Consider the following 12521-nt stretch of genomic DNA (forward strand, 5'->3'; position numbering starts at 1 on the left):
AGTAGTGGTGGTAGTAGTAGTAGTAGTAGTAGTAGTAGTAGTAGTAGTAGTAGCAGTAGTAGCAGTAGTCGTAGTAGTAGTGGTGGTAGCAGTAGTAGTAGTTGTAGTAGTAGGTGGTAGTAGCAGTAGTAGTAGATGAGGAAGCTGTAGTAAAATCAGCATGAAAGTTATAACAGTAGTAGTAGTAGTCGTAGTAGCAGTAGCGGTAGTAATGGTAGCAATAGTAGTGGTAATAGTAGTAGTAATTGTAGTAGAGGTAGTATTAGTTTTAGTAGTAATAGTAGTAGGTTTTAGTAAATTCAGAATAAATGTTTTATTATTATTATTATTATTATTATTAGTAGTAGTAGTAGTAGTAGTAGTAGTAGTAGTAGTAGTAGTAGTAGTAGTAGTAGTAGTAGTAGTAGTAGTAGTAGTAGTAGTAATATTTGTATCCAGAATATCAAATAAAATCTGAGTTTCATTCTGAGCTTGAACCCAAACAGCAGCTTTGCCAACTGCCCTCTCAATGAGCCTTTTCACCCCGGGTCACATGGACACGGAGAAAACAGTCCGACTCACTCTGGCAAAGCATTCTGGGAAAACAATCACATCATTCACAGAGTCTGACGCAGTTTATTCTCTCGTCTCAAACTCTCCATCACTCTCCTTCTGTCTGTGTGAGGCCAGGACTGAAGAGCTGTGACTTATAACATTGATTACAACTTTGTTCAATGGAAAAATCTCAGGATATAAAAGCTGCAATGTGGAGTTTTCCCATTTTACTGTTTAATCGATAACAGTACAGCGCGTAATCCAAGATAAATTAGCTACACTGCAATGCCTTTTTAAATTACACACATATTGGGTTTGTAAAGATAACAAATGTTTATTATCTGTGTAGTTTTACATTTTATTATTTTTATATTATTTCTGAAATTACCAAAAACAGGGCACAGTGTTATTTAAATTAGCTCTACTTCATAATCAGATGTACAGATGTATTTTCAGTCATTTAAATAACTAAATGGGACTAAACGAGGAGTAAACGAGGACTAAACCAGAACTAAAACCAGAACTAAAATCAGGACTAAACCAGGACTAAAACAGAGCTAAAACCAGGACTAAACCAGGTCTAAACCAGGTCTAAACCAGGTCTAAACCAGGTCTAAAACAGGTCAAAACAGGTCAAAACCAGGTCTAAAACAGGTCTAAACCAGGACTAAAACAGAACTAAACCAGGACTAAACCAGGACTAAACCAGGACTAAAACCAGGTCTAAACCAGGTCTAAACCAGGTCTAAACCAGGTCAAAACCAGGTCAAAACCAGGTCTAAACAGGTCTAAACCAGGGCTAAACCAGGACTAACCAGGACTAAAATCAGGACTAAACCCAGGTCTAAACTAAACCAGGACTAAACCAGGACTAAACCAGGTAAACCAGGTCAAAACCAGGACTAAACCAGGTCTAAAATCAGGTCTAAACCAGGGCTAACCAGGACTAACCAGACTAAATCAGGACTAAACCCAGGTCTAAAATCAGGTCAAACCAGGTAAACCAGGACTAACCAGGACTAAAATCAGGACTAAACCAGGTCTAAACCAGAACTAAACCAGGACTAAAACCAGGTCTAAACCAGGTCAAAACCAGGTCTAAACCAGGTCTAAAACCAGGTCTAAACCAGGGCTATACCAGGACTATAATCAGGACTAAAATCAGGACTAAACCCAGGTCTAAACCAGGACTAAGCCAGAACTAAAACCAGGACAAAATCAGGACTAAACCAGAACTAAAATCAGGACTAAAACCAGAAATAAAACCGGGCCTAAACCAGGACTAAAATAGGTCTAAACCAGGTCTAAGCCACATCTAAACCAGGTCTAAATCTAGGTCTAAACCAGGTCTAAGCCAGGTCTAAATCTAGATCTAAACTAGGTCTAAACCAGAACTAAAACCAGGTCTAAACCAGGATTTAACCAGGACTAAACCATGCCGTGCGGGGGGCTCGGCTGTCTTTACCTACTCTAAGGGGAGACTCACATTCACCCAATTTGAAAACCTCTGTCTACAGCTCCAAAGCTCAAAATGCTCTGTTCCAATTTGTGATGTCATATAGTGGCAGTTTTCAAATTAACAGCTCCTTTTATCTTTTGTTCAGTTGAAGGTGAAGTGTTTTCTATTTGAGAGAAAAACTCAGCCAAAATTTGCAGGATTTTTGCATTAAACATGTGTGAGTGAAACAAAACACAACTCTAGGCATAATGTTTCCTGATCAAAAACATAACATAGATCAGAAAATAGCGCAATATGGGCTCTTTAAACTCAAACTAAATACGAAGAACTAAAAAATTCCATGTTATTATCACTAATATACTGCACCTCGGCTCGTATTTTATTTATAATTCCTCTCCTCTTATACATTTGCAGCAGTCAGCCCAGTACTGTGCATACAAACCAGCTCATCTCCAGCCGAGCGTGTGTTCAGTCTGACTGTGTGAGGAGCTGTGATCAAAAACACGACCGCCAGCTCCTCTCCTCTTTACCCGTGATCCTCTCTGCTGCCCTCCCACTGCGGTTTACAACGTCCAACTGAGAGCAAGGCACAGAAATAGTCCAAACGCAATGAAATTATAATAGTAAAATAACAAGAACTGATTTTTACGCAATGTTTTGAGGGAAAATTTGCATTTCTTAATACTAACATACAGTTACGTGAACATTGTGATATCCTTGCTACTCTTGTTTGAACCACTTATTATTTACAAGAAATGCTGCACTGAATGGCATTAAACTTCTCTATCACCATTAGGGGTGTTCGTATATTCGTGTCGAACCATTTCAGTACGGGACATTCGGTTCGGTGCAGGGCTGTGCATGAATGAGTTCGCACAATTTTTGTGTGTTTACATTCTGTCACTATATGTGCAGCTACACGGAAGACTCAGCTCTTCAATATGGGGCAGTGTTTCCCACAGCACTTTATAGTTAGAGCGGCCACCTTGACAACAATTGCCCCCTGCCTTAACTACGTCCATCCGAACCACGTGAATCCTCGCAAAACTACGGCTGTTACACCCCGGTCCTCACTTTCTTTCGCCTTTCGCCAGCACGGAATCTCTGCTCCTGCCCCCCTTCCTTGCCAGCAGATCTGTACTTACAGCAGACAATGTGGACAAGTTGTTTTTTCTGGCCAAAAATATGAAGCTTGAGTAAAACTTCATGCTGGAACTGTTAGTGCTGCACTTTACTTTTAGAAAAGTTTTGTTTACTGTTTACAAGGAATTTATTTTTTATAATATTTCATACATTTGTTGCTTATTTGAGAATATTTAATTTAACTTAGTATTACCAAGCAGCACTTTGCATTTATTTTATTTTCCCGTTTGTATAATGTTAGAACTAATTGTCGGCGTATTAAACACACAAATAAACAACAAGAAAATGGTTTTGCATTTTGTTCCCATACTGTACCGAAAATGAATCAAACCGTGACCTCAAAACCAAGGTACGTACTGAACCATGATTTTTGTGTACCGTTACACCTCTAATCACCATGGTGAGAAAGTATTTTTAAGCAATGCAAAACATGTACATTACTAAAAACAAGACAGTGAGTTAAATACTGTGATATAATTGAGGCACAATGGAGAGAGCTGATCCTGAGACCACCCCTCAGAAAAGTTACAGACTATACCTTTAATATAGTGGTGTTTTTATTGCTAAAACTGCTGCTTTTCTCCATAGGCATAGATAAACAACATTCTAGCCAAAAAAAAAAAAAAAACATCATCTCCATGGAAACAAGCAGAAGGCAGGAATGGTACTTGGGCTATGTTCAGACTGCAGGGCTTAATGCTCAATTTGGATTTTTTTGTGAAATCAGATTTTTTTGCCACGTCGGTCACATTTCCAATTAAATGCAACTTGTATGTGATCTCCAGTGTGAACTTTGAATGCCCCAAAAGTGTCCATCGTGCGCATTGGAGGACACAACGACGTCACACAACAGCGAGCGTGCTCAGTGTTTATGGAAGGTGTCCAAACATGGACGTGAGCATTGAGCACCTGGAGATTTTAAAGTTGCTGTCGTACTGGAGCAGAACATGTACATCTTATTTGTTTTAAGGAGAAGATTGAGAAGGACGAGGTTTTTGGCCGTGACGTTTTGTGGGGCAGTGGCAGTAACGTCTGTAGAAAAGAACATGTGGGTGCAGAGTCGCAGCCAAGAGTGGTGGGCAGGGGTGTCAATATCGATATGTGGCCAAGAGTATTTTTTGGTATATTTTACTAAATTATTTTGTTACAGCGCTACAGTTTTGTTGCTTGGTTAGTATAAGGAAAGTCATTTATGCGACACATTTGACATATTCACAGTTTTGATGATTAAAATGTTTGTGTATCATATGAACTTTGCACAAGAAGTGGTTTAACAAAGATTTTTAGTATCACAGCCATGATTTAGACTTTATTTTTTATTGAACCATATTGAATCAATTGGAGCAAAAGCATAACACAACTCAACACCTCATATCCAAGTGGTCTGGGTCACATTTGAAAAAAATCGTATCTGTGTCGCTCAGACTGTCATTAAAAGATCAGATACAGGAGCATAGAGGAGAAAAAAAATCTGATTTGGGTCACTTGGCTGCAGTCTGAACCTAGCCTTTGAGTATTTTTAAGTACAATTTGCAAATCAGACATTGCAAACTCAAAGACAGTAATTACGGCATTTTTAATTTCAATTTGTGAACAGTCTACCTATTTAATATAAGGTAAATATTGTGAACGCCATGTAAACTTGTATCAACATTTTCGTACGATGAGAAGAACGTTTGTGTACATTTGTGAGCGTGTAGGTGGGTTGAATGTGACCTGGCCGTTCAGACTGAAGTCGCATGTCAAAAGATTAGATATGTATCGGTTTTAGGAGCACATATCCAAGTGTCCTGGGTCGCGGATCTCTGTCGCTCAGACTGTCATTAAAAGATCAGATACAGGAGCCTAGAGGTGAAAAAAAATTTGATTTGGGTCACTTTAGGCTGCAGTCTGAACGTAGCTTTTGTGCATCTTTAAGTACAATTTGCAAATCAGACATTGCAAAGTCAAAGACAATAATTACGGCATTTTAAATTTCAATTTGTGAACAGTCTACCCATGTAATATAAGATAACTATTATGAACGGCGTGTAAACTTGTATCAACATTTGTGCAGCCCTTCATTACAAATAATCAGCGCAGTGAAAGCGTGTTAGTCAGTGGTACGGAAAACTCCAAACCCGGCTACATGAATGGTGTGAATGGGAACAGAGCGAAGCCTGTTAGCGCCCACTTTTTGTTCTAAAGGAGGAGCGCCCTGCATCACTTTATGTAACCACAGATCTGACGGAGTAGGACACAAAACCTCTGGGACTCAGGCAATTACAAAGATACTAGGAACTCCGTGGCACCGTTTAATTCCACTATATTTAGTACAAGACAATAGTGAAGGAAGATTATTATTACTGCAGTGAAATCGCTATTTAAATGGACGCAAACGCACATTTTGAAGTACTATAATTTCCTCCACAAATAATAACATTTCCTGTCTTATTCTGTGAAAAAAACAAGTTCTGAAATGTGATTCTTGTGTTAGTTTTTCAGTTCATATTCAGGCTTTTTGTCAACATTAAAACGTCTATATTACAGTATTTTTTGATCAATATTGTAATGTTGTTTCCTCATCCTTTAACCGGGTTCTCCACTGAACAAAACTACAGCTTCATGACATCACAAGGTGGAACAGAGCATTTTGAGCTTTGGAGATGTAGTCAGACTAATAATATAGAATTACTCAAACATGTGTGAATGAAACAAAACACAACTCTAGATGTTTTTGAGGTGTTAACAAAATCTGTGTATCATTTGTTCATTCGTTTTTCAAAATAAAAGCAAAAATAAGAAAATGAAAAAACAACAATTTTCTTTGTCTTTTTGTCTTTATTTGTCTCCAAAACCAAAATTAAAAAACAGATAATGATCTGTTTTTTTCAGTTTTCAAATTTGTGTTTAAATTAATAATGGAAAAAACAGATAACGGATTCCAGATTAAAACTGTGGTGCTGGGATCAGTCCTGGTTCAGTCCTGGTTCAGTCCTGGTTTAGTACTGGTTCAATCCTGGGATCAGTCCTGGTTCAGTCTTGGTTTAGTCCTGGTTCAATCCTGGGATCAGTCCTGAGATCAGTCCTGGTTCAGTTCAGTCCTGGATCAGTCCTGAGTTCAGTCCTGGTTCAGTCCTGGTTCAGTCCTGGTTCAGCGCAAAAGTCCTGCATTTCCATCAATGTTTCTTCTGCTTAATAAATAATTCCTGTGAAGTGATGTTTGACAGTGAACTCGTGTTTGTGAATTCATATTCGTACTGAAGAAAGTGTAATCATAAATTTTCATTTCATGATTGTAATTGTTGATGTTGTAACATTTCAATTCGTATACTGATGGATAAAATACACACAATACATTTTATGTACAACTGGACACATTCAAGAGTTTAGGAATATTTATATTATGCTCAACTACAGAAAACTATGCACAGATTTCTATTCTATGCACATATAATTTTTTTTTTTTTGGAAATTTTGTTAACATGATCACCTAAAATGTTAGAAAAGTCACAGAAATGGGAATCATTATCCGTTTTTTCCATTATTCATTTAAACACAAAATCGAAAACTGAAAATAAAACAAAACCAAATCGTTATCTGTTTTTTTCATTTTTTTGTTTTGGAGACAAATAATGAAGAAAATAGTTGTCTTTCATTTTATAATTTTGGTTTTATTTTGAAAAATGAATGAATGAATGATACATGGACTTAACAACAATCTAACGTCACTTAAAGCTCAGAAGAGTCAGTTTTGAGTGACGTAGGACCTTTAAAACACACATCTATTCGCAAAAAAACCCCCAAACTAATATATATTTTCCGCAAATCGTTCAGCCCTACAAAACAAGTATAGCGGTACTGACTAAATCCCGGTTCGTTGAGTCGGCTCTTGTATTATGCATCGACCTGCTATAAATGGTGGCTCAGAGTACACAGTGCCCCATGCCAAAGACACCTGACTGCCCTCACACAACAACACAAAGAGTCAGCTGGCCTCGAAACTGGGGACTTTTTGTGGACTGGGGATTTCAATGGAACCGGAGCGACTTGGTATTTTGAAAGACTGGTGTTTACGGAGTTTAGTTAAGAATTCTTTGACTAATTTGGTGTCATTAGCCTTAATAAAGCATGAATTTGTGACCCCAGATCTGAGGTAAACATGCTTTTACTAATAACAATTCTAATGCTGATTTAATCTTTAATACAAGTGCTTTTTTTTATTATTATTATTATTATTATTATTATTATTTTGCATTAAACAGACAATAATGAAGATAATGGACATAATTGGACCTGAAATCCCATTTATTGTGCATATGACTGAAAGGTTTTCATTCTGCACTCTTGTCTCTGATTTATGTAATTAATGTGTCTCTCTCTTTTTTAATTTTAATCTTTAATCTTGTGATAGTTATTTATGTGTTGATTTGTTTTTATTATGATTTTAATGTATTTCTTATTCTGTAAAGCACTTTGAATTACTTTGTGTACGAATTGTGCTATACAAAAACTTCCGTTGCCTTTATTTGTTATAATTTGGTGTTGAAATCCACTTGGTTTAAACCTAAAAGGACTCTCTCTGCTCTGAATCGTCACTACCTAAACCCCAGCCACTCACTGAACAGTGCTAGTGCAGCCTCTGCAGCTCAGGGAGTGAATTCTGGAGCTTCTGAGCTTTCACACGAGGCAAGGTCTGTCCATGTCCACTGAGAAAAAGTTTGTGTAAGTGTATTGTCAGTCAGGTTCAGTAGTGATTCATTACTAAAAGGTGAATTTATAAACCACTATTTCCAATGATCATCCAATAATATTTCTAAATATATAGTGACTATTTATCAACGAACACAACAAATAGGGATGCAACAATAACCGAAATATCGTGATATTGTATCGTCAAAAGTCTCACAGTAATATCGTGGGCTGTCACAATATATCAAATTACAAGTTCCTTTGCTTAAATGCATGGTTTTATAGAAGCAACAGCCTATAAACATCGAAAACTACATATCCCATGATTCATTTCAGTGCAGACAACATGAAGAAATATGTTTTTTACTTGAATTCTTGGGATTATCACGGAAATAATTCACACCAAAATCTTGTCAAGGTATTTTAAAAGCAAAGAAGTGTCCTATCAACAAAATATCGTACCATGAGATGAATATCATGGTAAAATCGTACCGAGAGATAGAGAATAACAAACAAAAGCGGTGAGCACATTTGGAACTAAACATAACTCAAATAATCACATTTGGACACCGTGGGTATGTGATTTATGCAGTACAGTATAACAAAATCAATGTCCACAGTTGCATTTTTCAAGATTTATTCCATGTTTTGCAGGCAAACATCAAGGATACACGATCAAACCTACACTCGCTGCCTCTAGGTGCCCCACAGACTAAACCAAAATAACAAATTAGACTAAAAACAAATGAGCAAACATAATATTAACATAGCAAAAATAGATTAAATATGCAAATTAACACAAACTAACTGATATAAACAAAAATAATAAACACATATTAGAATAAATAAAATAAGTAAATAGCTCTTACACTGTAAATTATCAAATTTGGACCAGTTTGAATGAAAGTCACTGTTACAACGTGTTTTGAGCCATCATTGAGCGAATATTCAAATGATTTAAGTCTTGGTATCAAAATAGAAAGAAAAAACCCTGAACGTTACAGCTCTAAAGCAACATTTGTTTATTTCGCATTGTTGCATTATTCTTACATTTACCGTATGTTTCAGTGATGAGGATGACAGTGGCACAGCGAGTTTATTACAGATGTAACAATAATCGAAATTTTGTGATATCGCGCCGTCAAAAGTCTCTCAATAATATGGTGGACCATTGCAATATATATCGAATTACAAAACTCTTTGCTTAAATTAATAGTTATGGTGATTCTAATGTCTTTTTTAAAAATGTATTTCTTATTCTGTAAAGCTCAAAAAGTACAAATTGTGCTTTACAAATAAACTTGCCTGGGGAGGGAACTACATAGACCATGATCCTTTGGTGTTGTCAGTGCAGACTAAATGAAGAAATAACTGTTATGAAGCACTTTTAAATCTTAATTCTTCATATTATAACAGTACCAAAGGATTTTCAAGGCTTTTAAAAGGGAAAAAGTAGCATGTTCACAGTTTTGTAAGCCTCCACAAAATATCGTAATTTAAAATCTAATCTAAAAATGAGATGCGTATCGTGAAAATATCATATCAAGGGATTTTAATATCGTTGCATCCCTAATGTTTACGCACCAACTCGAGGTTAACTAGTTTAAATCCCAGGTATAAACTTAAATAATGAGCCTCATCAGCAAGAAACATAACAAAACTTTCGCTGTTCTAATCATTCACACAATAATTTCGACTATAACCAAACTCTATATGTTAGTTTGAACGCTTTTTTGCTGCAAATCTCCGGAAGATTGAAAAAATGTATTGCAAATTGCTGATTATATAATACAGCTAATACCCTTGCAGAGCCGCAAACATATATCCCGTATCAAATCAACACTACTCAAAGTACTATTGCGTAATTCTACTGCATCTGTTGCCAGTTTTACTCATAATAAGCAAATTTAAATATTCGTACCTTCTCCAGTCGTCATGGTGCAGAGCTGCCCACAGTGAACACACGCAATTCTTCTGCCTGTAAGCGCTGCTACTGCTGCTGCTACCAATGCATTTGTTTTGGTCTGTCCCCCTCTCTTTCTCTCTTTCGTTCTCTCTCTCTCTCTCTTCTGCAGCACCCTCCCACAGCATGTGCCCTCTTTTCTCATGACAGCGCTCCCTCCCTCCGCACCCACGCTTAAGAAGAAGGGATGGATTCATTTGGTGCAAGCTTAAAGGGGAATTCTAAAGGTTCACAATGTTTCAGGTCCTGCTGGGAGACACTATAAACAATCTACAGCCTCGTCTCTCAAAGTAACACTTACTGCTCCTACAAAGTAAATATACTCTTTGTAAAGTCTTGTTTCTGTGTAACAAGGTTGTAGCAGTAGCAGTATGGTAGTTTGTTTTGCCAAAGATTGCATTTAAAATTATGTAATGGTCAGCCTATACTGAGTGATATAATATTGCCTTTATAAATTATAAACATTCTGAATAGAAGAATATAGTTTGTGGTCCTACCGATTTGTGTGTGATCCTGTCAGGTCTCTGAAACTAAGAAAGGCTGGGCTTAGCCAGGCTGATGCCACCTAGTGCCTCTGCTCAATTTCATTTCTCTCCATCAACTAGGTCAGGAATCGGAATACACTAGACGGTTTGTAAGAACCCTGAAAGTTGTAGACTGTGACAATCAGCAAAGAGCTGTGAAGCCGGCAATTACATGGACACCACTGAGCGTTCGTGCATTACATTCGTCACAATCAAATAGCATTGGTTAAATAAAAAAGTACCTACTGTCAAATGCTGCAAGATCAGACAGTTTCCCCAAAGTGAAACTGGCTGATGAATCAGGCTAGGCTGGGCTTGGTTAAAACTTGGATGGGAGATCACTGGGAACACCAGGTGCCACAGGGGGGCGCCAGTGGTAAAAAATGCCGCCATGTCCTTGGGCAAGACACTACACCCTTATTGCCCAATATGAATATAGTGTGTATGTGAGTGTTGGTGATGGTCTGAGGGGCTCATGGCACAGTCCGCCTCAGGGCAGCTGTGGCTACAATAGTTACCACTGAGTGTGGAGTGAATGGATAATGCTCTGCAAAGCACTTTGGTTCTCAAAAAGGCGCTATATAAATCCAATTAACTAATTATATTGCTGAACTTAAAATCAATACATTGATTTTTACAAAAGGGCACAAAAACTCCATCTGCTACCATACTGAGGAGTAAAGCAGTCAAAACCAAGCTAAAAACAATAGCTGTTAACATGCTGATTGAAAGCTGCTGAAGATGTATTTACTAAAAACATGGAGAAGCACTACTTGGAACTTAAAGATGTCACGAGGTGTGGAGAAGCCATTAACATGCTCAAACACGCCCAAAACATGCTACACAGGTCTCCAGGAAGAATAGCTGATGGCTAAAGTCAATTAAATACAATCAATCAATGAACCTGCCCAGGGACTACAGGTGGAAATTAGCACTGGTGCCCCAACCTGGTACAATGCATCTCTCCTGTTAAGGTTAATGAATGTTGTGCACTGTCCCTGTCTCATTAAATAAATAAACAAACGCAGGTCAGTAGCAAATTTAAGCAGCCAAAAAACACTATTATATGCAAAAACACAATATAAACATTATAAATTGGTCCAAAAAAAATGTATGAGATTAGACCAGAGGACCTTTAAACAGTTCCCCATGTCATAACAGATTCTCATACATTTGTCAGTTTCGGTTTAAAAACCCAGAGCAGAGTGTCAGACTTGTTCTTGGTTTGTCCTTTTCACGTCGCTTGTTGACAGCGACGTCTCATGTCACGTTTAACACCTCGTCTCCTGCGATCTCTCTCAGGGCGACAAATGTGACCAGCTCTGACTCACACCCCAACACAAAAACACAATCACTTATTTACAAAGCATCTTGATAAACAGCTCGCTCATCTTATCACCAAAAACACAAATGACACGAGTGTAAAGCTGCATTATGTAACTTTTCTGTGAAGGGATGACCATATGGGTATTAATGCGTTACCAGGAATGCTTTTTTTTTTTTTTTTTTTTTTTTTTTAATTATCTATCTCCACAGAGACAAGGTGATAAAGTTATAGGTTGGATCTGTGGAGAGGCGCCCCCACTCACAGTAAGAATGCATGTTTTTTCAAGTTCACTGAGTAAATACAAAATGTAATGCCATACTGTGTGACATTCCAGGCCAAGTAATAACATCTCCATGGAAACAAACATGCGACAGGCCCTGCAACATAAAGTTAGGCCTACAAAGTGCACCTGTAAATATGTTAATTTGACAAAGAATTATTAATAAATATTACAATTTTAAACAAATTCAAATCTGTGACAAAGAAAATTCAGCGTCAAAAATAAACATTAAGCCATAACATTCTTTATTTTACTGTACTATGCAATTTGTATCCCAATTAATTCTTATTTCTTGCCAAATTTCACTATAACTCTCTCTTAATTAGTTAATTTACAGTATGATTTATATTCATAACTAAGGCAACTATGACACTACTACAATATTAGAATCAACCATAGACTGTATAAAGAAGTGGATTAGGAGAGTGTGGGGATCATTAAGTAGTTGCCAATACGATACATATCTCGAAACAGTGAGCTTTTGGTTTGATACGATTCAGTACAATACATTTCAAATCGATTCGATGCGGTTCAATAAAAAAATAAAGCCTAACTCAAACCCTAACTCATCCAAACAGAGAAAATGTCTCATGTGCCGCATAAACAAGTTTCCTTCCACT

The 12521-nt window shown here is 37.2% G+C and overlaps 1 protein-coding gene across 1 annotated transcript in view; it reads right to left on the minus strand.

Annotated features, from left to right (window-relative positions):
• The window catches only part of clasp1a (cytoplasmic linker associated protein 1a), a 168387-nt gene that overhangs the window by 83274 nt on the left and 72592 nt on the right, over window positions 1-12521 (minus strand).

The sequence above is a fragment of the Boleophthalmus pectinirostris genome, unplaced genomic scaffold (assembly GCF_026225935.1).
Source record: "Boleophthalmus pectinirostris isolate CB_2022bp ecotype Guang Dong unplaced genomic scaffold, ASM2622593v1 HiC_scaffold_1, whole genome shotgun sequence".
NCBI lineage: Eukaryota > Metazoa > Chordata > Actinopteri > Gobiiformes > Gobiidae > Boleophthalmus > Boleophthalmus pectinirostris.